Source organism: Lissotriton helveticus, chromosome 7 (assembly GCF_964261635.1).
Source record: "Lissotriton helveticus chromosome 7, aLisHel1.1, whole genome shotgun sequence".
NCBI lineage: Eukaryota > Metazoa > Chordata > Amphibia > Caudata > Salamandridae > Lissotriton > Lissotriton helveticus.
The window spans coordinates 1,070,837,676-1,070,864,474 of NC_136068.1; the positions used below are offsets into that span (position 1 = coordinate 1,070,837,676).

General features: G+C 43.3%; 1 long non-coding RNA gene across 3 annotated transcripts in view; it reads left to right on the plus strand.

The window, feature by feature from the left end:
- The window catches only part of LOC144767229 (uncharacterized), a 353,258-nt gene that overhangs the window by 101,686 nt on the left and 224,773 nt on the right, over positions 1 to 26,799 (plus strand). The window contains exon 5 of one of the 3 annotated variants that reach the window (XR_013598108.1): positions 12,920 to 13,127. The exons of the other annotated variants lie outside the window; for them this stretch is intronic. This is a non-coding gene — a long non-coding RNA (uncharacterized LOC144767229). The remainder of the gene's footprint in view (positions 1 to 12,919; positions 13,128 to 26,799) is intronic. 3 annotated transcript variants of the gene reach the window in all.

The window sequence follows — 26,799 nt, forward strand, 5'->3', positions numbered from 1 at the left end:
TGTAATAGAGGGACTACATTATCATCATATGCCAATGGTAAAATAGCTGTAATGGTGGAATCCGAACATTGGGCTACAGATGGAACCTCTGTGATTTTAACAATATTAAGGGGACCCCTTTCTACCCCCGAGGTACCTAAAGCCTGCCCAACAAAGAGTCAATCGTTTTCATCCAAATTGGTCAATGGTGCATATCTCCCCGCAGCAATCAGGGACTCCATGCAAAACGTATTAACAGGGCCCAGAGAAGGGAAAATGTTTGGCCGTGGTGGCAAAGAAGAGCACACCGTAGGACAGGGGCGGGGTTTTGGATACAAATCCGAGAGTACCCATGTTATGATAGGGCCATCGTTGGCCTGGGAATTCCAACCTCTAAGAAAGGGTACTACATACTTATTTCTAAAGTTTATAATAACCAAGTCCCCTGGAATATCTTTAGGCATATGGCCTAACCACCCCACCCTACGTACATTTAGAATACGACCATCAATTGCAGGGGGGAGTGGTCTATTTTTTGTAAGCCAGAAAGCTACTTTGTTTTTTAACTCCTGAAGACTTTCAGTCTTCCCTTCTTTAAGTTCGGGGACCCCTGAGAAAATACACACAAAGGGTGCTGCCTCTGGAGGAAGATCTATTCTAGTTTGAGCGCCACTATTTACCACTAGAGTAAAATCACTAGGTTTGTTAAACACTACTGGCCCTTGGGTAGCTGGAACAATCTTGGCTTTATGTTGCAACACTTTACCAGTATTGGCGCTTGCTGTAACAGTGGAGCTGAACTAGAGGCCACCTGACTCGGCCTCTCATCATGGGCCCTGTTAACGGCACTCCATTCATCAGTCTGACCTGGCTGTCTTGAAACGAGGTTACTAATCTATCAACCTCCAGTGTTAGTAAATCTATTTTTTTCTCCAAAGGTATGATGATTTCTGCCATTCTTGCCAACAGTTTCACTTCTAAAACACCCAACAACCGTTCCAAGGACACTGTGTCCGTATTGCAGCTAGGAACAGGATCCAACAACTCTGCATCTACCTGTTTACCTTTCTTTTTGCGTGGGGGGGACACTATCTAAAGCCTTTCTAGGTCTACCGCCACCACGTTTAGGTGGCATTTTCCTACAGGCTCGAACTGCTCTCGCACCTTTAGAGCTGTTCTCCTCAGTGTCCACTGGGTCATCTACGCACACCTCTATGTCAACACTTAGATTAGATGCTGGTGGGGGAGGGTGAACCTGAACATCTGCAGCAAAAACATCCTTACAACCCAAATCCATATTATCCACAACAGTGACAGGAGATGTTACAAGTACGGAATCCAGAAGAGAAACTCCCGGTGAACTAGATTTCCCCAAGGAGACTCTCCGGTCATTATTAATTTTAGTAACAACTTTTAGAAGATAGTTATCTAAGGTAGAGACTCCTTGGCCTTTAGTAGGGTTTTTAACATTAGACATGATTGCCTATAATGATATAAATTCACCCCTAACAAAAGGCAGTGTGCAAGGACTTAACAATGAACAGAGTGATATCCTCAGGGGGAACAGCAAGCAATACTAATTGCCAACACAAAGTTAACCAGAGGTTTAAGACTTAGCAGAACATGCCACAGACACACTTGTTAATATTACCAAAAGATACAAGGGCCGTGGGCCAGTCCAGTCTCCTCAGGCCTCTGAGGGCCACAGAGGGCCCGCCCTTTGTCCGGGCTTAGCCCGACGCACTCCCGCGCGCTCACGCGCAGCGTGTATCATACGCTGGGTATATACCGCGTGAAGCGTCCAGTGGGAGGGGCTGGCAAACGTGCTCAGGTGTCTCCGCTTGCCTCGAGCAGGGACTCCTGGATCTTTGAGTCCCTGCGAGAACTGGCACAATTCTCCTCACAGCCAGCAACCAGCAACACCCCCGCAGAACAAACGGCAGCAGGAACACAGGTGGGGTTCAAGGGATCAGCTCCTTGGTGAAACAGGAGACGCGGCACCCGCGAAGCGGGTGCGGCTAGGGGTAGTGTTTCTCAGTAAGGGCAGACCTCCCCCTGATGTCAATAGACCCACGCAGGTGACCGCAGAGGAATTGAAACTGGGCACTTTTAAGTTCGTGAGGCGTCCAGTGAGAGGGGCTGGCAAACGTGCTCAGGTGTCTCCGCTTGCCTCGAGCAGGGACTCCTGGATCTTTGAGTCCCTGCGAGGACCGGCACAGTTCTCCTCACAGCCAGCAACCAGCAACACCCCCGCAGAACAAACGGCAGCAGGAACACAGGTGGGGTTCAAGGGATCAGCTCCTTGGTGAAACAGGCGAGGGGTAGCGTTTCTCAGTAAGGGCAGACCTCCCCCTGATGTCAATAGACCCACGCAGGTGACCATAACAAAGCATAGCATAGCATAACAAAGCATAGCATAGCATAACAAAACATAGCATAGCATAGCATAACAAAAACACACAACAATACACTTTTTAGAAGAGAAACACGATATAAACAAGCATTTGCAATGCAATAGGTCTGCCATTATTAAAGTTTAAGCTATTGGCATTGCTAAATAATGCAACACCAATAGCTAAAACGTTAATAATGTGAGACCTATTACATTGCAAATGCGTGTTTCCACTTCTAGGTGGACCCCAAGGACCTATTATTATAGTGTCTAATGTTTTTATTTGGGGTTTCTGCTACACTGCTTTTGAATAGTTTCCTACTATTGTGTCTGTTTTATGGCCTTGGTCTAGCCTGGATTTCTTGTGCGTTACTTCTTGGTGGACACCACAAACCTGTTATAGTGGTGTCCATGGTTTATCCTGAGTAATCCGACACCACTTCACAAAGAAATCCCTAGACCACCACTGTGGTGTCTGTGGATCCTACTAGAATGCATCATCTTTGCTTTTGAGTTGAAGGAAGGAATGATTCAAAGATCGCATTTGTTATGGACACACTACCTTAATGGACATCTCTTGCCCTGGTCTTACTCTGAGACTGGGTCTCCAACAGCTTTCCCCCAAAACAGATAAACTAAACTTAGGGGCTTATTTACAAGCTCCTTGCGCCTCAGGTGCATCTCTTTTTATCACATAACTAGCAGCCCGTTCCGACGTTGTCCGGGTATGAAATAGAATGTGTGTAATGTGTGTATTTGGCAAGGGCAATTTATTTTAAAATCTCGCGGTAGACAACATTTTTTGTTTCATTAGAATAGGGACGGAGAAGGCCCAGCTGCAGCCCTGGTTCATGTTAGCAGGCGCGTGTAATGTCGTTGAATGAGAGAATTTTCAGCCACGGGTAAATCCGTTTAATGAGAGAGTTGAGTGACAGCGAGTAGGAGAGGCTGCAGTAATTGTCCCTGCAGACACGCTCATTTGCGTGTTCCCCCGCTGGAGGCCCAGATGCAGGCTTGTTTGATGTTAGCAGGCGCGTGTTCCCCCGCTTGAGGCCCAGCTGCAGCCCTGGTTGATGTTATCAGGCGCATGTAATTAGTGTATTGATCCACTGCCTGAGCCCGGCTTGAGCCCTGGTTGATGGTAGTAGGCGCATGTAATTTCGTTGAATGAGAGAGTTCAGTAACAGCGTACAGGAGAGGCTGCAGTATCGTTACTTACCAGGCCTCCAGGTGAACGCGTTTGTCACACCCCCAGCACACGACCACAGCAGACGATCTTCTGATTAATGTACGACCCACATGGCGTGAAGGGCGAAACGTAGCACACGCCCCCATCGTTTCTCACGCCCCCAGCGTGCCCCTGGATGCGGCGCAATTGCGTTCACATGGCATGAAGGCCGGACACACGCCCCCAGCGTTTCTCACACCGCCCCCAGCATGCCCCTTGATGCTGCGCAGCAACGTAATTGGCGCTTGTATGTACGACTCACATGGCATGAAGGCAGGACACACGCCCCCAGCGTTTGTCCCGCCCCCAGCGTTTGTCACACCCCCAGCACACGCCCACAGCCTACGATGTGATGGACGTACCACACGCCCCCAGCCCACGCCCACAGCACAACGCAGACACGCCCACAAGGGACTACTTTGCTGGCACGGTTCTTTTACCTTTTAAATGTATAGAGGAGTTGGCCTAACAGTTAAGGCGCTCGACCTCGGACCTGGGGATCTGGGTTCGAGTCTTGGTAACGACGCCAAACATCCTGTGATTCTGGGTAAATCACTTAATCTCCCCGTGCCTAACAAAATTAATGTGTGTCCTCATGTAACGTAACTGGTGCTATGTAAAGCGCTCTGATACCTGATTCAGTTCGGGTCAAGTTCGCGCTATATAAAACTCTGCAAAAAAATATATATATATATGGTGGCCGTCTGCATAGCCTATGTCCTTCTGCTGCAACTGCCCTTTCCAACGCTGTATTGGGTGTTGTGATTGGTGCTGTGGTTACTGAGATTACCCACCTCAAATGTTTGGGCTCTCTCTTTATAATATTAGTATGGATGGATAGTATGGATTTTTTTCAATTGTTTAATAATTTTTTTATCCGTCTGCATAGCCTATGCCCTTCTGCTGCAACTGCCCTTTCCAACGCTGTATTGGGTGTTGTGATTAGTGCTGTGGTTACTGAGATTACCCGCCTCAAAGGTTTGGGTTCCCTCTTTATAATATTAGTATGGATAGTATATAGTATAGTATGGATATTTTGCAATTTTGTTTATACATTTTTTTATCCGTCTGCATAGCCTATGTCCTTCTGCTGCAACTGCCCTTTCCAACGCTGTATTGGGTGTTGTGATTGGTGCGGTGGTTACTGAGATTACCCGCCTCAAAGTTTTGGGCTCTCTCTTTATAATATTAGTATGGAAAAGTGACGCACCGATGGCCCAAGGGACTGCAAATAAGCCCCTCCTTTTTTCACTTATCAGCTGCACTTGGTTCTTGTGCATCCATTGATTAATTTTGTTTATCAAACCCCAGAGAGTGTGAGTGGTATTAGGGTGATTATAAACCCAGGTGTACACGTGTATCTTACATTCAGAGGACTGCACTTTGATGTTAAAGTCAACAAGAACAAAAACATATTTTTCTGTTCTCTGGTACAAAAATGTCTTAAACCACTTGCACCACTTCGATCAATCCCTGAAGAATGATTTGGTGATTTACTGTATCAATGACTGCAGACAGGTTCCTTATGACCAGAAGTCAGACCCTCTGTTCGTCAGCCCACCTCAGTCTGCCATCACAGAAGCCCAATAAGGCACTTTTTGTGCCATGGCAAGGTCTGAAGCCAGGATTGTCCAAATTATGTTGAAGCTGAAAAACAACCAATTTCTCCATAAACCTGACCCAACCAAGTAGATTGGTAATTGGCCTAAAGTTAGCAAGTATGGTGGGATCGAAGTAAGTGCAAGAGAAAAAGCACTCTTAAGATGAGTTGCAGATCAGTATCCTGATGAGTTGAGCAAATTCAGGGACAAAGCTCTAAAGCAGTAATCATGCAGTGTCCTTTGGTTTAAGTGACTGAAAGATATTTTCTATGTCTACAGTACTGATGGAGGAAAGTTAAAACAACTGAGACTAAAGAGGCAGGTTGAGAACATAATTCCTTAAGACAGGAGGTTTATCAGTCACCTTCAAATCAGAAACCATTTAAAAAAAATTGCAAAAAATAAAGAATGTAGTGTCTGTTAGAGGTCGGCGGAGGGTTTAATTTCTAGATAACAGTGAATAGGCAAAACTGAGCTTTTTGGGATTGACCACACATTACCATTACAGTGGCGTCTCTAGTGTCTGTGGTTAATAAGTAAAGGTGTTGGTGGACTGCACAGACCTATAAATGTATTCTGAGGGTCATATTGAGTTGTGCCATCATCTTGTTTCGGGTATTATTTAGACCCAGTGCAACATTTGGTTATGGCACCTCTAATTTGAAGTAGACATCATAGACTAACATAGATGGATAGCATAGGTGTGCGCCATCTTCTTGTGCCTGAGCAGTGGTCACAATTACATTACAGATTGACTGCCCTACGTAGCCAGAACGACAACTTACTGCACATAAATAACATAGAACATAACAAATAACGTCTCTAATCAAGAAACGTTGTAGCTGAATATCTGCCATACCATCACTCTTTCCATGTCCAAAAGCTTATGTCATCCTGAGCAAAATCCAGAACTACAAACTATGGGGTCGATTAGGATGGCGGTGAATCCGCATCCTCCAGGCCGGTGGAAGCCACCAACGGCCCGGAGGATGCGGATTCTCTGCCGCGGTCCCTGTGAACACCACCCGCCAGATCAGGATGGCGGTAGGATCAGCGGCGGACGGCAGGTCCATCCGCCGCTGATCCGCGGGGTGTAGCCTGCTATTTGGTGGCGGTGTCTGCAAGACACCGCCAGCCAAATTAGGAAGCATGTGTAAACATGCTTTTCCGCGGCGGTTTTTCCGCCGTGGAAAAGCATGTGGACCTTTTCTTCTGGGGGGCCCTTGTGGGCCCTCAGGGTTAAGGGGGGGTGGGGTGCACATGAGGGGGTACCTATGGTACCCCCCTACATTTGCATGCATTTTTAACATTGCGGCGGGTGCTGCTTTAAGCAGCAACGTTAAAGATGCAGGATGTGACCGCCAGGGTGGCGGTCACATCCTAATTGGCATGGAGGGACCGCCGATGCCCTTGTGAACGGTCCCTCCACCTCGGGGGTGGCGGACGGACGCAAGTCCGTCTGCCATCCTAATAGGCCCCAAAGTTCCTAATTGCAAATACATGGAAAAGACAACATACTAGTAGTCAACAAAATAAGTTTGCATCTCAGATAAGTCAGTTTGCATTGCTACAGAATTTAATGTGATGTTTAAAATCATCTAGCCTATTCCATTGCAATGTTTCACTTTGATTTGCTTAACTGGACGCAATAATCCCAACTTCCTCCACCTCACTTTGTACTGAGGGAAGAAAAGGATAGACCATAAGATTCAGTTTGATATTCAATTCTGCTTGATGCAGCTAACATAAAATAGCAGTAGTCTCAATCTGCCACATCACCTTTTCTTCAGGCATGTCCTCCAACTATATTTTACCAGAAGTACAACAAATTAGTCTCATGTGCTGTGGTTTAACGTCCTGTTACAGCATCGCATGAAAATATTTCTTCAGGAATAATTGTTTACAATGCACTGAAATTAACCACAAACAGTACATCCTCACCATTTATTTCCACATTATAGTCCAATAAATTCGTATATGATCCCCTTTGGTCTTTGCACACTCAACACAACTCTTATGTCCCTTTCAACGAACAATCTTCAGATTCCATAAAAATTCTAATTTCTGATTTAGGTGGTGACAAACCTTACCAATATGTCATTGCGTCCACTCCCCCTGCATAGCTTATCTATTGCAGGACAATATTTAAAATGTACCAAATGGTTCTGTTCGAGCTGTAATTTTGTGAGGTAGAATGTTGGATAGGAATTCAATGTAGACATTTACCATTCAATTGTTATTGGAACATATTGGTTGTCTGTCAGTTGCTCCTTGTCTCCTTGCCTGGTGTGGTAGAATGTTCGATAGGAATTCCATGTAGAAATTTACCATTCAATTGAATTTGGAACATACTGGTTGTGAGTCAGTTTCTCCTTGTCTCCTTGCCTGCTGTTTGCTGTTACCGTCAATAAAGAAGGCATGTGTCTCACTTTTGGAGCTTCTTTGCAAGTGGCGTCGAGTTGACCAACAGATACCGCGTGCTTAAGCTGTTGATCGACTCTGGTCTTATCGTTTCCATCTTCATTTTCCTTTGTGGTTGTGGATCTGAACATTGGGTGCTGTTATCGTGCTCTCCTGGAGGCGGAATTCCTTGTTCTGTGGCATTCAATAGGAACGCAGCGGTTATATAGTCTGGTGTTAGGTCGGTATCAGCACGCAGTGGCACTCCTATGGGTCATCATCGATGCAGTGGAACTCCTATGCGGTTCACCTACCAACAATGCCAGCTCCAAGTGTGACAATTGTCAGCACATCACATTCTGCATGATGGCAGCCCATTAACTGTGTCTACTGCCTGCTGCCATTTTGTTGCTGCTTCAAGTCTAAGATGAACTGTGCATTTCATAGTGCAGCAGAACATCGCAGGCTTACAGTACTTTGAAGCACACATATTTCACTATGGAGCAAGGAGGTTCTCTGATCATTAGGCACAGCGCTTCAGAAGGTTATTTGGAGTTCGCTTTATTCATGGTGTTGCACGCTCCTTTAACATGGAGCAAGGTATTTTAACAATATTTCACTGATATGCGCACTGTCATTTTCTTTATATGGTAATTTTCGAACAGATCTGAACTGGAGTGCATGCCTTATCAATATACAGCCAGTTCTACATTTACTATAATATGTAATGCAACAGAGTGTATTTTCTCCTGCGTTTTTTGAGACTCCAGGAGTGCTACGCCTTGATTGGTAGCACTGGAAAGAGGATTTCAAGGCATAACTAGAAGCCACAGAAGGCGCTGAGGCATCTTTTAGGTCCAGAATGGATAGCATATTATCAAAAACATTTTGTTTGGAGAAGGTGATTCTGTTGATGATTATGATTATGAACCAGCCATTGAAACATGGGATAACAAGTTTACATCTTGCTAAAATCTCCAAATGGCGAAACACACGTTTTACAGGAGACCTACGGAAGCAGGGGAACCAGTTGAGAGTTTTTAGGTGTTTTACATGTGTTAGCAGCAACATGTGAATATAAAAACTTCGAGGATGAAATGATCAGGGGCCAGCTTGTTAAAAGGACTGCACCTTCTTGACTACACATATGGTAATCTTGATAAAAGCCACGTACACTGCTGCAGGAATAGAATGCACTATCTTGATAGAAGAAATGTCCTTATCGTCAGTTTCAAAAGTTCAGCATGTTCAGGAGATTTGCAAAACTTTTAAAGTTCAAGGGACTATTAAACATTTAATGAATTAGTGTGTTATAGGTGTGGGAGTAAATCACATTTGGGTGATGCCCAATGTTGCCCTGTCATTGATCGTGTCTGTAGCAAATGCACACACAAAGATCTTTTTGCCACAGTGTGTAAATCCACTTCAAATTGGGGGCAAAAATCTGCTAATTCAGTGGGAGTTGTAGAAAGTTTGCATGCTAAAACTAGTACTGGTGACTAAGATGTAGTATTATATATCTAAATGCATGAAGATGGCTAGGAGCATGGTGGTGGAGAAAATAGAACAGTATTTAATAGGCCATATTATGTTTTTGATGTATCGGAAATGCCTGTTAAGATGCTGGTAGATACTGCACTAATCACTATAATTTGCACCAAATAGTGGCAATAATTTGAGGGAATTGTGCTGACGGAGACCACTGTGAAGCCAGTAGTTTATGGGGGCAATCCTATAGATTTGACGAGTGAGTTTGATGCTACATTAATCTTCAAAGGGAATTCTACCAGGGGTCTAAAATATTATATAACCAAGGATGCATCCTGTTCACTTGATAGTTGGAGCAAACGAATGTGGAAATCGTTCTTGACCCCAATAACCCGGAACAAGTGATGTTGCTGAAAGAGTGCATTTATATGTGTGCTGAGTTGGAATTTGTGTTGGTTAAGGAATTTCTAGATATTTCCTTTGGTAAGCTGAGAAAATTCAAGAAGTTCTCCCATCACATGCAGTTGAGGTGTGGTGCCTGTCCTATTGCTCATAAGATTAGGAGAGTTCCTTTGGCTGTGGGGACAGAGTTGAGGAGTGAGTTGGAAATGTTGTACACACAGGGTATAATTGAAGGAATTGAGAGTCAATGGGCCCATGAGAATGTTTCTGTAGAGCTTTACGATCTAAATGATTATGTAGTGGATCAGAACCTATTGCCAAATATTTTAGAGATGTTGAACACCTTAAAGGAGCAAATGTTTTCTACATGTTAGACAGTGTGGTGGCCTATATTCAGATTATATTGCATTGCGATTCCTGACTTTTAACTACAGGTTGTCCAAAATTAGTGTAGATTGCTTATGTGTCATTATGCAAAATGTTGGCAGAATTACACTTAATTACGTAAAATGCAAAACTGGCATTTGGTGCTGTATTTTAGCATAAAATGCATCCTTACTTACACTTGGAATGCAAGGTTCCGTTTACACTTTAAAAAGAGCAAAGTTACTTAGATGTTAAGAACAGCTGCTTGCAGTTATTGTTGATGTGCATTTGCAGTAAGTTTTTACGGTGCATGTGCAGACAATATTTACCACAAATGGCATGTAATTACACGATGTCTCATAATAGCATATTTTTGGACTGAAATTATGCTAATTATGCCAGCATAAAGCAAATTTTGTCCAGGCCTACTGTGGGAAGGATGGGCGGAAATAGAAGCTAGGAGGCTTGATATGCTTATAAATATTTGCTTCTTTATTCACAGAATGGACTTCACATAGGAATTGTTTAAAGTTTGTCTCTAGTTTTCTCTGCTTGATTACTCTTCTTGCTTTTTAGGTCTCGCGCCTAGCGTTGCAGTGCGCAGCATTGCTCGCGCAGCGCGAGACCTCTTGTAAGGGTGTTCTGAAAGCTGCTCGTGCGTGTGAGAAGGCTTTCGCCGCCCGCCATTGGCTTTAGCGTGTTTTTTTTTTAAACCGCACGGTATTGGGTAAAGGCGGGCGCATGTCCCGCCTTTGCAACGCCCATTCCCGTCCGTGTCTAGCACGTGCAGCAGCGCGCGTTCGCCTCGCTGCTGTGCTCCCTCCCCCCGTTCCTCTGTGGTGCACACGCATCACTGGTTTACAGAATGCACGCTCCCTCACTGCTAATTAGTAGTGGTTTTATGGGGTTTCTTTGATTCTCTATGAGCCACGACGTTTGTCCAGTCACCGCTTCGTTTGCCGCGAGTGGGCTTTCACCGTGCTTGTTATATATATATATATATATATTCTGCCCAAATGATTTTGGTTCACAAAGAGCCAAAATCCTCAGCCTTAGCCAATTTCAGTACAGAAATTTTAGCGCCGAGCTTTGCAAGCTGTTGGACTTTCCATATTACTTTGCAACTGTAATCGTCCGTCCACAATAGCCAGCAGGTGCTGCAGCGTCACCCACATTAATTCGAAGTCGTAATCAAGATAATATATTAAGCCTCTACGCAGATAGAAAATACCAGCCTCTCGACAAGCTTTAACAACTGGAGCATGTTTGGGAAACGAGCACTCATGGCGCTTTATGTAGTCTTAAAGAATGAGGTGCTCGTACAGTACCCCTAAAAAAATAGGAATACCGGGGACGCCTTTCTGTAAAGGTTGTGACTCCAACATTCAATTCCTTTCACAAGTTGCAGAAATAGAAGCTAGCTACGACTCAGAAACGTATGCGGAGGGTTCCTTGCTCCGCTACCTGCGCCGTTTGAATCCCTACAGAGCCTGCTCTTTCGTTGCAGAACACTCGAGCGTTGCTCAGACTACAGTTGCTTCACCTTCAAAATGCTGAAAGTTTTGAGACCTGTTCAGCGTCAGCGCATACAATAAAGAGAGTACAAAACAAATGTGAAACCTAAGCATGCGAGTTACTCCGTCTCCAGACCACCCACATGCGTCACTTCCGGCTTTACTAGACAACAACGCATTGGCTGGGTGATCGCAATACTATCTTGTACTTGTTTATATTCCATGTTTCTGGAGACGTTCCCAGTGTCCGTTGCACTGCCACACACCGGATGCTCAAAGAAAGTGCTTTCTACATTGGCTATTGTGAATTCTTCACTACGATAGTAGGCCTGAACATAGTTATTGCCACATTCGTCCTTCGTGCCAATTTCTTTGAGGCGGAGATGTTTTTTAAAATGCATATGCTGACGGTCGGACTGGGCTTTTCATGGCTCTGCCCGTCACGACGAGTCTATCTCCCTATTCCGCTGCACCCTGTGACCTCCAATTTAAGGGTTCTCTGAGTCTTTTTTTTTCAATTTTTAGCACTGGCACAAATAACTGCATTATTCTACTTCATTTGCATTTTACTACCGGTCTCTGCGTTTATTTTATTGGCAAAAGAGCCACATACCTTTTAGAAATCGCCTATCATGTTTACATATAGTGGCTACCATGTGAAAAGTATGTGCTAATTTAAGAATGCCAGAAGTCCTAGCACAAACAAGTATTAAGCAGCTTTCTCTAAGACAACTGATTTTGCAATAGCGCCCTGAAATAGATAACTCTTTACCAGGAAATTCAATGCCATCAAAATGTTGCTGTAAATTTGACAGCGAGCAAATGTGCTGTTACAATGTTACAATAAAACTAGTGGACGGAAACACTAGCCAATCCAGAACAGAAACACAACAATCCAACCACTTGAGGTTCCTTAATTTTGACTCCATTTTACATTTGTCATCATTTTATGTTGCCTTTACACAGGCTGCATGATTCACGAAGTGTTTTTGCCCTTTGGACTGCAACGTGTTGAAAACTCCCTCTGTCCTTGTTTTGAAACTCATCTCAGACACTAGCTGGCCTAACTAATTCTTGTCTGGACCACCTAGTCCCTGTATCTGTTAGCCTTTAGCATTCTTCTTGTGCTGTATCTTATCTTTTGGCCTTCGCTATTTTCTCCCTGTGTTTTCCTATTCCACAACCTTTTCCTTTGAAGCACGCAAACATGTTCTGCCATTACTGATTGACCTATAGGTGCTGTCATAGATTGACTTATCGGGTTGGGCAAGAGCACGACTCAAGGGGGATGTTCTGGTTACATTATGCCTTGTTTTTAACGTTTGCCTATTCGCTAATATTTGGCAGATCTTGTACGACCATATTAGGTATTTTGCATGCTTGCAAAAGCTAGGACTGCCCCTTTCTTTTATGCTGAGTTTGTAACCCTAAGCATATGAAAGGCCTCTGTGTTCTATACTCTTTAGACTGCCTTATTCAGTTGCTCCGGCTTCTGTGTTACGTAGCCTCACTTAATTAAGTTTAATAAAGATGTCTTTTCATATTTCAGCTTCTGTGCAAAGTTCTTTATTATCAAGTACCCCTGAGAATGAAGATTTCAATTTCTTCAAATGGCGCGGCCAACGTGGGCTTCATCAGAGAAGTGACTTTCTGAAGGAGTGATCTTGTCAGGAGACTGAAATCTACTGAGGAGGACAGGACGGGGCTCTACTACTCTGTGCACAAGGATTCTGGAGATTCTCTGTCTTTGCAGCCAGGTATATTTCTGATCTTCCTGATTTTGATCCTCCACATGATGTCACTCCTAACTGAGAACTTTTTTGGCGTGAATATTCTAAAAAAGGACCGTTAGGTCATTTAGAACTTGGCAGTTAGAATTTGGATAACCTTTTGATTGGTAAGAGTAAGGTAGTTTAGTAACGCTTACTGTAGCTTTGGAATTTTGGAATTTGTGTTGGCCAACTTTGGATATGTATTTGATATGCAAATTGCAATTTGTGTGGACAGGCAATGAGGAGATTTTTCTCGATCTGGTTTTGTCGAAACGGTGCACGTATGAAAAGTACATTAAGCACTACTTTTGATTATAATACTTGCATATTCGGCAGTATTTTTGGACTGCCTGTTTTCAAGCTCACATTGAAGAATGTGTTGTTTTTATATGAAGTAAATTAGCCGGCTCCCCTAAAAAGGGAATACTTAAATAGGTTTAAGTATACAAACATATTTCTTCCTTGGTGATTCTGTAATCCCCAGGGAATTAAAATATGACAAAATACAAACAAGGATCCTTTGTTCTGTGCAATTTTTTTTGATATGTAGAACGATTTTTGGTGTTCTGCTAGCCAAAGCTAGTGAATTGAGTGTATTTTTGCTTCTTGGACATACATTAGTCTGTTGGGCTATTTTTGAAGTCCTTTGGAACACTATTGAGAAGCGTTTCTTGTAAATATGACTTACAACTAGTATTTGCAAATGGTTTGGTTTAAGTACAGTCTGTGGGCTGTCCTTGGTTTCTGTCCTGAGTATTGATTTGTGGGTTAAATGTGTGTTTACATGTCTATGTGGTTTTCCCATTAGTGCAACTTCTGTAAGTGAATAGCGATGGCGCTATTCACGAAATAAAAGGCTAAAGCGCGCCGTATTGTGTGTCCTAAGTGTTTGACCCCTTTCTGTTTATGTCTGAAATGAGCTCAATGTTTGTTCGTGGGTTTCTTAATGTTTTCAGTCTATTAAACAAAATGTCTAAATGCTTAAAAACTAAAATAAAAAATTCACATTCACTAGGAATGACAAAAGGCCTCAAAAACGAAAATTTTGTGTTTTGTAGAAAAACAACCTTATAGCATATTTAACTTACATACATTGTATTAGATATTAACAGGCAAACACTTCAGCTGAAGTACATTTTTTGCTGAACTCAGACGCATTGATATGTCTTCGTTTGAAAAAAGACGGCCACGGTGCTCATGTTAAAACTGAGAGGAGAGCTTTTATTACCTCTGAGCAAATAGCTGTTGTCTTTGCAGGTCACAGAATAAACAGGAGTATTTACTCAGCCAGGACTTTGCCCATAGCTAAACACGGGTGAATCTTTGCATTTCAGAATAGTGTTTTAAAAAGGTTCCAAAACTAAGGTTCATTATTTTGTATTACAGGAAGACATTTCAATTAAGGGTTTTCCTCTCTTTAAAACATTTTGTACGCATATTCTTGGCTCTGTTGCTAAATAAAATTGTCCTTTTTAGAAAGAAAAAAAAATGTGGCGCCAAATTTTGTCATGTTTCAAATTAGGCTTCTGTGCTTAGATTTATAAATACATGCGTCTAAAATGATCAGCAAGGGATGCAGCTTGCTTCTGTATGTGAAATTATCAAAAATGATTGGGTTTATTAAAAATAATTATTAATTATGAAAAATAATTATTAAAAAAAAGTGCTACAAAATTCGTTTTTTACTATTCATAAAGTTGAAAGTTCATACTGTGACCTCCTGGCATTATAATTTAATTTAAGTTGTGTTGCACTGCATGATGAGGACATTAGCATATGAAATTTCACTTAGCGCAGGCGTAAAGAACTCATTTTTCTAAGGATTTACATGAGATATGTCTAATGTCTAATCTCTGTAATGTGTAAAGAACATTCTGAAGATGATTAATATGTAACATAATTGTAGGATATTTATTTTTAAGTGCCCTAAATATCAAAGTCGAATTTGGGTATTCTTGCCATTTAAAATAGCTTTAAAGTGCCTTAGGCTTCAGTAAATGTATACATTTAGGTATAACACAAATTTGCAGGTTGTTCCCATTTGGGGCTGCTTTTTAATGGCTCAGTGAGCCAATGTGCCTGGTGCAGAGGATTGAGTTAAATATCAGGGTTGAAGGTTTTAACTCTAAGCTGAACTTACTGAAACGTTCATCTATTTAAGGTTGATGAGCTGAGTACCATTGCATAGGGTAGTAGCACACATTTGTTCTAAAGCTGGTATGTTATGTTATTATGTTGTGCGCATTATTCACAGTAAATGCTTTAGTAATATAAGTATAGCAATAAATTGTAGCCCCTAACAGGAGTAATATATATAACATGTGTTTTAAATAGAGTGAATTATTGCAGGTTAGGAGGAATTAGGAAGGCCTTTTGTCTTTGACAAACTTCTTAGTGAGCAGAAGCTGGGGGCTAGGACAGCTGCAGAGGCTGGCTCGAGTCGCGCTCAGGTGTTATCTTTAGTTTCCCTGTAAAAAATGGTAGCAGGCTGTCATGTCGACATCTGTGACCTCGTAAATTAGGGCCTTGTCTCTGTGAAGTGCAGAATGACTTTGCTAAAAGGGCCTCTAAAAGGAAGGGTTTCTGGTTTCTCCATAAGAACATCAATAAAATTAAAGAACTTAATTCAAAAGGGAAAATATGAAAAAGGTTTTTTTTTTTTTAAAGTCCCAACATCATGCTAAATTAATGCAAAAATGATACATTTGTATCTCTGCTCTAAAAAAAAAAATGTCCGCTAGTTGCTTTTTTTTGACAGAAAATGAGGTATTGCATTAAGTCTTACACAGAAAATAAGAGGAAGCTCTTTATTAAAATTTTGAAGGCTACATGCCTAAGTGAGAACGATTTGCCAATTAAGAATTATTTTTCACAGTGGAAATTGTGTCGCGAAGCTGACATGGAGTGTCAGTGAAACAATTTTACTTCTAGAAAAGTTAAAATGGCTTAATGTTGCAAGCTGACTGACAAGATGGTAACAGTTAAGTAATGGAAATTTATTTTTGTGTCTGTTAATGTGTATCATGCTTTGTCTTCTGATTACAAGTTATAAAGGATATTTGTATGTTATGAGAAATGTCTCTCTTTTGTGTGTTGTGTATTTTTTTTTGCTTCTGTCCACAGAACATTCATGGATTGTTCTGGGTGATTTTAATGCTGACAAGACACGTGAGTTTGGTTGATTGAAAAGAGATGTGTTTTTGCGTAACTCCTTTGGAAAGGAATGTTCAGGTGGTTTTCATGTTTGTGTATTTGGTCCTATCATGAATTGTTCTTGATGGTCCTGTATGTCAGAAGTGACACAGTAGATTGTATTGCCAGCCGATCACGACTGACTAGTGATCAGCTGTCAAAAGGAGGGTAAGGAAAGTAAAAGAAGGTGTGAGGAAAGTAAAAGAAAGTGTGTAAAAAAAAAAGTGTAATTTTGATTTTAAACCTGACAAATTAAGCAGTTTTGGGTTGCAGGTTCACAGTGCATAAAGTACATAACTTGAAGTCTGTGCGTCACCGCTCATTCACATATGCTATTGTTTTGTCTATGATTTTTGTGCTTGATATACAGCAAGTATATCTGATGGCTTGACATGTCCGTTTTGTGCGTTTTTATGTTATGCATGTTTTTGTTTTATGTTGTTGCTTTAGATACTATTATAAGTTCACCTGTGTTGTGAAGGGTTCTACATGACGATGTGTATCGCTGCACAACAGTCCTCTCCCTCACCAACGACCCCGCCACAGCCAGAGCCAACCTGCACGAAGGGATGACAGACGTAGCCAAATGGATGTCGAACAGCCGCCTGAAACTGAACTCGGACAAGACGGAAGTCCTCATCCTGGGATCATCACCCTCCGCCTGGGACGACTCCTGGTGGCCCCCCGCCCTGGGCAGCGCACCCAAACCCACAGACCACGCACGCAACCTGGGCTTCATCCTGGACTCCTCCCTGTCCATGACCAGACAGGTCAACGCCGTCTCCTCGTCGTGCTTCAACATCCTGCGCATGCTACGTAAGATCTTCCGGTGGATCCCCACCGAGACCAGAAAGACGGTCACCCAGGCCCTCGTCACCAGCCGTCTGGACTACGGCAACTCCCTCTACGCCGGAACCACCGCCAAACTCCAGAAGAAACTCCAGCGGATCCAGAACACCTCAGCACGACTCATCCTGGACATCCCCCGCCGCAGCCACATCTCTGGACACCTGAGAGACCTGCACTGGCTCCCGGTCAACAAAAGAATCACCTTCCGGCTCCTCACCCACGCACACAAAGCCCTACACAACCAAGGCCCAGGATACCTCAACAGCCGCCTCAACTTCTACGCTCCCAAACGCCAACTTCGATCGACCAGCCACGCCCTCGCCGCCGTCCCCCGCATCCGAAGAGCCACCACAGGAGGAAGGTCCTTCTCCTACCTAGCCGCCAAGACTTGGAACTCCCTTCCGACCCACCTCCGCCTGACCCAGGACCACCTCGCCTTCAGGAAGCAGCTCAAGACCTGGCTGTTCGAGCAGTAGCGTACCCTCTCCCCCCCAGCGCCTTGAGACCCTCCGGGTGAGTAGTGCGCTATATAAATGCTTTGATTGATTGATTGATTGATTGGGTGAATTTGCGCTAAATTTCACAGATATGATATTTTTTCATCCTGTGAGCAAGACAGACAACACTTCACCAGTGCATGTCTATTTTGGCTATATAGTATTGAAGTAAAATAAAAGAGATATACAGGATCAAAGTGTGTCACCTACAGTTAATCACGTTACTGCCCGCTTCCTTTAAGGAACAGGCAGCCCTAGATTTATGTATCCTGGTTGGACATAAGGATGAATTATAGATCTGTGACTCTTGTACATGGTGACCTAATTTCTATATTACATTAGTCAGTTTTGTTCTGCTTCCTAAAATAGTGTATGGCTTTGTACCATAAAGGAAACAAGGTTTAATTTTTTTCCCTGACAAAGGAATTGGAACATTAGCTGAGATTACCGTATATGGTGTAGCGGCCAGCGGTAGATCTAACAATGTGAACTATTTTGATTTTTTGTATCACCCCCACTCTTGGTGTTGTGTCACATGCTTGACTATCACCCAAGTAATTTCTTGTTCTTCCTATAGATTTTTTCTTTTGTCACTTCTCCCCTGACCGATGTCGCATCGTGCCTAGTAATTGGGGATTTTAGCTGTGTCCTAGTCCCATTTTCCCTTTTCCATATTCCTTTCACCAGTTAGCCTTCTTTTATTATTATTATTCTTGTATTAGATTTACACTTCCAGATTGCAGTAATGTACCAGAGTTTAAGAATTTTCTTTAGGCCTACCTCGATGTTTTCCAGTCTCACCGTCATGGTAGTGATGGACTGGTTAACTGACTCAATTCTATTATGAGACAAGTTGCCACATTTTGATCATTAGCCTGTGTATTGCATAGTGCACCTGATGCACAGTTATTAAAAGGGAGGTATTTACATGTCCCTGATAATCGGTATCAAGCGATTTCTCTTTTGAGATGTTCTAGATTAGGAATTTAGGAACACCTAGACTTAATCATTGAGAGAAAAATATGTTTACCCCATTAGACGATGTCACCATGCGTGAGGACATCCATTCAGATAGAATCCCTATGTCGCTATCTACCCTTAGATGGTAGAGGATATGCTCTCACATGGAAAACCAATTGAAGAGGCTAGAGACACTGTTTTGCCTACTTCCTTTGTCTTTGTAGTGCCTTTGAGAATGACAGTGTGTTCTAGACCAGAATTGTCTCATGGCGTATGGCCACTCCCTCGCAGATTGCAGGCCACCTGCTTGCAATCCTCTCGTTAAAAACAAACTGTTTTGTACTAAATTGAAGGAAACTAACAACTGTGTCCCATTTCCTACGTCACTAGGTTCTGCGGGATTAAGTCATAATAACCTGCGGACCTTTGATGAAAGGCTAATTCCCATCAGTGACAGTCCCAGCACCCAGAAAAGAAGCAAGGCTGGATAGCGATCACCAGCGCGCCATCAATGGTATCTCTAAAGCATCGAACTTGCTCCATCAGACGGCATTGGACATCACAGAACAAGAGTTTCAGTGCAAAAGAGCAAAAGAGAAGGATCCCCGTTGCTTCGAGGCTTCAGTTTTCCACCTGTCATGTGCTGGTAACCTCTGACAGTGTGCAGTCCATTGAGCCCCTTGGCCTGAGTTTTGGCCACACCCCCCCATTTCTTTGCTCCAACGGAAAGGCAGTGCACCGGAGGATCCAAGATCGGCAAAAGGCACTACATTGTGGTACCTATGATTAAATGGAAGAGCAGCCCGAGCATCCTCTGACACTGAAATGCGAGTGTTGGAGCCTGAAAGTGTTGCTGAATGTGAAAGTCTGTTGCTCTTTCCTGATTAATAGTACTTGGGTCTGCATGAGATGATCTGTACCCATGACTAACGAAGACCACAATATCTGTAGTGCCTGTAGCACAGGAAATATTGGTGCACTGCATTGAGACATTGAGACTGTCGAATGAGCTGTGAGTGTTTGCCAGGAGGGCACTCCAACGGATACTGAGAAACACTATTTTTCATGGGAGGCCTGAATCAAGAGGCCCATGCAACGATGGGAGCAGATTTGATGGATGATAGAAGCCTACCAGAGAGGCTTTGAACGGACTCTGGGCATAGTTGGTTGCACAAGTGGTTTCCGTGCGATTGCATAAAATGGGTGTTAGGAGACTGATTCTTGTTGTTTTGCTGGCATTGTTTTAAAGTAGTATTCTGTTTAGTAAAAGCAGAATAAAGTCCATTCCCTGTGGAAGAGTATCCCTTTTCATCTGAGAGCATTGATAAGGATCACCACTGTTTCACCTGAGTATATAATACGTTTCTGAAATACATAGGAGCCCTAAAGATGTTACTAGATAATTTTAGGATTTGCTTTTGCTTAGGGTTGTGAAAATGATAATTTTGTTTGTAATAATGGTCGTTACTTTCTCCTGTTGTCTATATGTTAATTATGACCCAATGCCCTGTTCTCTTTGTATTCCTGCTCATACCCTTAATGAAATGTTTAGAATGGAAAATGCTTACCTAGCAATGAATTAGGATTTGCCTGTGTAATGGCAAAAGGAGGGTCTGAGGTTTCTTAATTTTGACTCCATTTTACATTTGTCATCATTTTATGTTGCCTTTACACAGGCTGCATGATTCACGAAGTGTTTTTGCCCTTTGGACTGCAACGTGTTGAAAACTCCCTCTGTCCTTGTTTTGAAACTCATCTCAGACACCAGCTGGCCTATCTAATTCTTGTCTGGACCACCTAATCCCTGTATCAACTATCTGTTAGCCTTTAGCATTCTTCTCGTGCTGTATCTTATCTTTTGGCCTTCGCTATTCTCTCACTGTGTTTTCCTATTCCACAACCTTTTCCTTTGAAGCACGCAAACATGTTCTGCCATTACTGATTGACCTATAGGTACTGTAATAGATTGACTTATCGGGTTGGGCAAGAGCACGACTCAAGGGGGATGTTCTGGTTACATGATGCCTTGTTTTTAACGTTTGCCTATTCGCTAATATTTGGCAGATCTTGTATGACCATATTAGGTATTTTGCATGATTGCAAAAGCTAGGACTGCCCCTTTCTTTTATGCTGAGTTTGTAACCCTAAGCATATAAAAGACCTCTGTGTTCTATACTCTTTAGACTGCCTCATTCAGTTGCTACGGCTTCTGTGTGACGTAGCCTCACTTAATTAAGTTTAATAAAGATGTCTTTTCATATTTCAGCTTCTGTGCCAAGTTCTTTATTATCAAGTCTCCCTGAGAATGAAGATTTCAATTTCGTCACACTGTGGCTAATATATATAATATAACTACCAGTCACAATGTGTGATCCAGCTGCGAGTACAGCCAATCATGCTTGCTGAGACTTGTGTGCCACTGTCAGAACCGCCTCAAAATTGTTTTGAAAAGAAGGCGTCTAAACTAAAAGCCGTCTGTATTCTGCAATTTGCGTCTTAGCTCACTGGTCTATTGTGTCTGCTAAGATGCATGGGGGTGGAGATTCTGCAACTTCGAATGGTTGGCACAGCAACTAACAGAAGCAAAGGTTTTGCTCTATGAGCGTGTTCCGAGGAAGGTTTGCAGCCTAGTTGCGATGTTTTCATAGGCACCCTAGGCATACATGCCAATGGACCAAATTCGGGCGGGGGATTCCCGATTTTTTTCTTTCACTTTGGTCAAAGTATTTTGTAAATGTGGTCACGTTAATGAAGGCTGGAAAACCCAGAGAAGGGGTGTATCGCGTTTTTCCCTGGCAACTCCCCGGAGCAAGGCTGCGGTATATTTATAAAAGAACACATTCCAAATATTAATGATTTTTCCACAATAATCGCCGGAATGGAAACAGAGTTTTGGAAAGAGGCGAAATGCTTCCATGTTTCAGGAAGTTGACGGTGTTACAGAATTAACGGTGTTTGTGTAGGTGCCTGGTCTTTTTTGTGGTCTGCAACAAAGTGCCTAAAATATTCCCTAAACTTGGCTGCCACACATCTTCTGTGACTAACAAAATAATGATCGCATACTAGCAGCTTTGATGATTTGGTGGTTTCTGTGTAAATTACGCTGTTTCAGGCATTATTTCTAATATTACACATAGAGGGCAACCCACTGTTATGTGGGGTGCATCTCTGATATGTGGTAATATCGAATGTTTCTAACTTTTCAAAAGTATATTGTTACAACCTGTTTGGTTCATTCCGTCCACCCCTGCTCCCTGACCCCTGTTGGGTTCTCCCGCTGTGAAGCTTGTTGTAGAATGTTGAGGTGTTCTCCAGTGAGGAGAGTGGATGGTCAATAAATGAGTTGTACTTTCTCCAGCTGTGTCCTGTTTCTTCAGTACTTCTCAACTTCTAACACTGGCGACGGACCTGTGCAGGGGGCAGTTGTGGCCATCTCCCCTTTGTGTGCTCTCTCCACACAGAAACGTACAAGAACTTTGAAGTAAGGGATATATATATGTGTATTGGAAGAAGACGAACAAGATATTGTGGAATGAGATCGCCATGTGCGGTGAATGTAATTGATCTTCATTATGCTTCGGTGCTTACGGTAGGAGAAGTGAGTCGGCAGAGATTGAAGTGGGCCTTCAAGAAGCCGTTTACTGAGTGGAGCGTGTGAAATTCATGACGTATAAGCACCTTAAACCCCCCTGTTATTTCACGTACCTTGCTGTTGAAGATGGCTGGCGTGAGCAGATTGACGGCAGGCAGAGGAAGTTTTCTGGTTGTGACCGCTGCAGCTTGTCGGCGGGAGTCCGTCTTTGGGCGTTCCTTCATATCCAAGTCTCATACGCAGCCTATTTCTGTGGCGTCTGTGAGAGGAATTCCTGCCTCTGAGCAGTGCCGGGCATAGCGGCGCTTCGGAAGCTACATCAGTTTGACTTGTTAATCCCTGGAGGCCGTTGCGGAGAAGCGCCGGTGTGAGGGATCTGTGCCGGTGAAGCAGTGTCTGGGCATAGCGACGCCTCGGAGATTCCAGCCCACCCACCCCTGTCAGTGTATCAGGAGGCCATCTACATCCGGGGTCTGGCGGTGTCTCTCGACGGCGCTTGCGTAGTTCCATCTGATTCCCCTTCTGAGGAAGAAAAGAGTGTCAGGGTGCCCTGGTTCCGTCAGGGGAGCATTGCCGGCGCACCATGTGCAAAGGGCCGGTTTCCCTCAAGTCAACCCTGTGATAACGTCAACATCTGGATGCTAGTTTCCGCTAAAGAACTCGGAGAAGAAACAATACCGACTCGCCCAGCTCAAGTATAACTAGGACCACCACAGAAGTCAGCTGAGAGTTAAGTCACGAGGAAGTGAACATTAGTAAGAGCTGCGCATCGCTTGCAAATTTTGTCTGACTGTGGGTGTTTGCCCTGTTTTAAAAGCGTCTGGCTTAAGGTTTCAATAGCTGGTGAACTCACCCAGACTTTCCAATATCCTTTTCTCCGCAGTGATTTTACTATTCATGTATTGGTCATTATCTATGAGGGGGCTGTGAGCAATTTCCTAGGGTGTATATTATCTCCTTTTACTAAGAGATTTTGGTCAACCTTCATAGCCCACCATGGCAGCAGTAAGCATGAACCAACCCCCGCCTTTCCTAAATGACATAGGGGAACCCGAGATAAGCTGGAAGGAATGGGTGAAGCTTTTTGAGTCTTACCTTATAGCAATTGGGGGACAAAGGTTCAACTCTATAAGGAAACAACATATCCTGCTCCACAATCTGGGTGTGCAAGGGCGTAAAGTATATGAAAATCTACCTGTACCAGAGCAGAATGAAAATGCGGTGGGGGAAGTGGATGTGTTTGTGCAGACCATGGAAAAATTGGAGAAACATTTTGGGGATAGAATCAATGTGGTCCTGGAGCGCCATAAATTCTTTAAAAGATGTCAAGGGAAACAGGAGTCAGTACAGAATTATATTGCAGTTCTGTGGGGACTGACTCAGCTATGTGAATTTGGGGATCTCACCGACTCACTAATAAGAGATCAATTGGTGAGGTGTACCAATAATCCACGTATCCAGGAGAAGTTGTTAGCTAAGAACCCAGGGCTGAAGGAAGCTGTTGAAATAGCAAAGTCAGTGGAGCATACAGCAAGGTGTGTCAAAGAGATGAGACCAGAAGGGGAGGTAGTGGCTACCATAAGTGATACTGAGGAGAGATTAGATGTGTACAAGATGAGATTTAAAGAAAATGCCAGTACCAAAGTAGAACACAGAGAGAAGAGCCCTAAGTGTTACCGGTGTGGCAGTAATAACCACTTTGCTACCTATTTCCAATGCCCAGCCAGGTATGTCACTTGCAAGAAATGCAATAAAAGGGGACATTTTGCCAGGGTGTGCCGCGATGGTGAGTTACACTCAAGAGAAAACGAAAAAGGTACTAAAAGGGGTGCAAATAGAGAAGTAAAATGTATTGAACAGAAAATGGAAAAGTTTATTTTGCAGGTAAAGGACATTGATGACACTGTGAATTCCATTTATCCTAAATGCGATGTATTAGTTAATGATGAACGCATTGAAATGTTTGCTGATTCCTGTTCTCCGTTCACCTTGATTAATAAGGATGACTATGTTTCCATGGGGGAAAATAAGATTAGTGATCTAAAGAACCCTGATATTTCTCCTTCAGGATACAATAAGGGCAATATACCCCTGCTGGGAATGAAGGATGTGCAGATCCAATTCAAAGATAGGAAAACTTATGGGACAATATATGTAGTCAAGTCTGGTTCTAACCTTTTGGGATGGGTTCATCAAAAGGAGTTGGGAATCATACTGGACCCTAATAGTGCAGAACACGTTTTGCTTACTGAAAAATTCCCGGGGAGCGAAAAGATCTGTGATGAATTCAACCCGCTTTTCAAAGAGGAGCTAGGATGCCTGCACAACTTCCAACATAGGATTAAGCTAAAACAAAATACCAAACCCGTGGTGCATGGCCTGCGCACCGTGCCCCTCAAACTGAAAGAGCCCCTAGAAAATGAACTGCGCAAGTTGTGCGATTTGGACATTATTCAACCAGTTGGCTGTTCTGAGTGGTTAGCCCCTATTGTTATCGCAGCCAAATCCAATGGGGAAGGCATCCGCCTCTGTGTGGATTTGCGCAGTTTAAATGACTGTATCTGGGTGGAGAGACACCCTTTGCCAGTCATAAATGAGATGCTAAGCACCATGGGCCCTGCAAGATATTTCAATGTAATAGATTTATCCATGGCGTACCACCAGATCGAATTGCATCCGGACTCAAGGCCACTCACGGCGTTTATTACGCCGTTTGGAGCTTTTATGTTTAAAAGAATGCCGTTTGGCCTTGCGTCAGCGGCAGCCATTTTCCAAAGAGTCATGCAGAAGATCCTCGATGGAGTAGAACACACTATGTGTTTTCAAGATGACATCTTGGTATATGGTAAAGATTCAGAAGAACACGATAAAGTACTAAGGCAGGTTTTCAAAAAACTCATGGATGCAGGACTAACTGTCAAAAAGGATAAGTGCAGGATTATGGTGAAACAAGTCGAATATCTGGGCCATTCCATCACAGAACAAGGTTTCAGACCAAAAGGAAGTTTAATTCGTGCAGTGAAGGAGGCTCCGAGTCCACGCAACAAAGAAGAACTCAAATCCTTTTTGGGGCTCATGGAGTACATGTCTAAGTATGTGGACAATTTTGCAACTAAGTGCGAGCCCATGAGAGAGATGTTAAAAAAAGACAGGGATTTTGTGTGGAGCGAGGAGCAAGAGGCTGTTGCTAACGCTCTAAAGGAGGATCTAATCAACTCCCCAGCGCTTGGTACGTTTGATCCAACCAAAAAAACCATTCTCGCAACAGATGCATCAAACTACGGTTTGGGTGCCACACTAGTCCAGAAGGATGGTAGTGAAGAAAAGGTAATTGCTTATGCGTCCAGGAGCCTTTCTCCACCAGAGAAAAACTACTCTGTAATTGAACGAGAAGCCCTGGCGTGTTTTTGGGCGGTCAGACATTTCAAGTTTTTTCTATGGGGTGTGAGGTTCACGATACGGACGGATCACAAGCCCCTCATTTATGTATTTTCGGTGAAAGGTCTGGAAAATTGCACCCCACGCATCAGCAGGTGGATTCTGGGATTAGAACATTATAATTTCAAGGTCGAACACGTGCCAGGCAAAGAAAATACAATTGCAGATTTCCTCTTGAGATCACCGTTACCAGAGGAGGAAGAACCTGAGGAGGCTCTAGACAGCCCAATAATGATGATGAATTTTCCTGCCATCACAGAGAAAGAGTGGGAAGACAGTATGAGGGAAGATAAAGAACTTAAGATGCTAATGGAGCAGATCAAGAAAGGATGGCCTAACAAGAAAAGGGACGGTGAAGCAGAGCTAGAAGAGTTCTGGGAAGTACGGAATGAATTGAGTGCCATTGGAGGAAAAGTGTACCGAAATAACAGAGTAATTCCGCCCAGAGAATTACGGAAGAGAGTCATAGACTTGGCGCACGAAGGTCACCTTGGGCGTAGTGCCACAAAAGCTAGAGTGAGAACGAATTTTTGGTTTCCCAAAATGGACAACATGACGGAGGAAGCCGTGCAGGAATGTGGGGCATGCGCTAAGAGTGACAAGTCTAAAACAATACACAAGTCTCCACTTTCTCCAGTAGATGTTCCAACCAAGCCATGGAGCAAATTGGCATTAGACATCATTGGACCTATGCTAAATCTAGGTGTGCAAAAAAAGTTCATGTTGGTTCTGATTGACTACACCTCTCACTGGGTGAAGCAGAAATTTGTGCACAACATCAACACCAGATCAGTGATCCATTTCCTTAAAGAAGTGTTTTGTGAAGAAGGTATACCCTCCACATTAGTTACCGACAATGGGGTACAATTCACCTCAGAGGAAATGCAGAGTTTTCTGGAGATTTCAGGCATCAGACATGAGACCCCAGCTCTTTATTGCCCCAAAGCTAATGGCATGGTGGAGAGAGCTAATAGGGTCATCAAAGAGAATATCCAGCTGGCCACTGTAAATGGACAAGATGTTGAGAATTGTTTGAGGGAATGTCTGTGGGCTTACCACACGTCGCCCAATAAAATAACTGGGGTCTCTCCTTTTGTGTCTTTACGTGGAAGGGAGCCTAGTACCAAGT